The sequence below is a fragment of the Pyxicephalus adspersus genome, chromosome 11 (genome assembly GCF_032062135.1).
Source record: "Pyxicephalus adspersus chromosome 11, UCB_Pads_2.0, whole genome shotgun sequence".
Taxonomy (NCBI): Eukaryota; Metazoa; Chordata; class Amphibia; order Anura; family Pyxicephalidae; genus Pyxicephalus; species Pyxicephalus adspersus.
The window spans coordinates 977,153-978,371 of NC_092868.1; the positions used below are offsets into that span (position 1 = coordinate 977,153).

At 47.8% G+C, this 1,219-nt stretch overlaps 1 protein-coding gene and 1 long non-coding RNA gene across 3 annotated transcripts in view; one reads left to right on the top strand and one right to left on the bottom strand.

The window, feature by feature from the left end:
- Positions 1 to 1,219, bottom strand: part of ARHGEF19 (Rho guanine nucleotide exchange factor 19) — a gene marked incomplete in the record, with an annotated part of 23,991 nt that overhangs the window by 2,012 nt on the left and 20,760 nt on the right.
- Positions 222 to 1,219, top strand: part of LOC140341340 (uncharacterized) — a 42,947-nt gene continuing 41,949 nt past the window's right edge. For both annotated transcript variants that reach the window (XR_011922850.1, XR_011922851.1), the window contains exon 1: positions 222 to 431. This is a non-coding gene — a long non-coding RNA (uncharacterized lncRNA). The remainder of the gene's footprint in view (positions 432 to 1,219) is intronic.

Below are 1,219 nucleotides of genomic sequence, written 5' to 3' on the forward strand. Positions count from 1 at the left end.
AATTAAAAATGTAGGGGAGGGGCTGGTCAGAGGTAAGATGGGGGACTGTAGTCTGATGTGTAAAACGTTTTTTTTTGGGGGGGGGCATATTTCAGATCCATAGATTAAAGAACTTGGGGGTCAGTTACTGAGGGGCCCGCCTTGGTACCTCTATCACTGTGCATAGACAAATTCAGAACTCGCATTTATTTCAATAATTTTTGTTATTATCTTATAGGTCAGCGCTGGGCCACCTCCATCTGGCATGCCCACTTCCTGTGGCCCCCCGTATCTGGAACAGCCATGAGGGGATCAGGGCGGGCAGGAGATTTTGCACCATGCAGGGACTGAAGGCAGAAGGTTGGAGGTCCGGAAACTCAATTCTCCACATGGCCACAAGGGGGCGATACAAGCAGCAGGAGGAGAGCTCAGCACCAGGTGACCAGAGCACGGTAAGTGACACTGTCATATAAATCTGCCTGGGGGACACCTTACCTGTCCTGGACACACCCATTACAGCATTGCCACACCCCTATTACAGCCCAATATTATGCGGCCCTCACCTGCACAGTAATAGATGATTTTGCTGGCGGAATCCCCCCGGCTCCTTTAAGTCTTGTCTGTTATTGAATGCAGCCACTATACACATTACAAGGTTTCCAGAGTTTGTAAGATCGGTAATCTGATCCACATCATGTGCCTGGGCTCGGGGCTTATTGGTGTCCCCTTAGCTGATGTGGAATCATTGCTGGGGGATGGTGACATCCCCCTCCCCCAGCATCAGATTAATATTCAGGATTTTATAGATGGCCAGGAGGTGAAGGCGAGGCTAGGAGGATCTAAAGGGGAAACAGTAAAACTTGTGCCTGGGTTTGTGTCCCTCTATGTGACACCCATTACCTAGACAGGAAGTGAAGAAAAATCTCAGCCATGGGGACACACACTTTATCTCTTACCATTGCATAGAAACAAAATATTGAGATTTAATAATAACTCCACCAGCTTTCCTGTGAAATATTTGTATTCTGCTTTTCTTATTGTGATAATGACAGCTTAGGGTTCAGATGATTGCCCCCCTGATAACCTCACATGGGGCTCACACACTGTCCCTGAGCTCCTGAGAGTGCATAACTTTTGTAATGTACAGAAGGGAATGGTGTTCTTCTGTGTTACCGATTGGTCGCAAAATTTGTTGCTCTCCTTTGCCTTCTCTGCACCGGGCTGTGGTTCCATCCCTGGT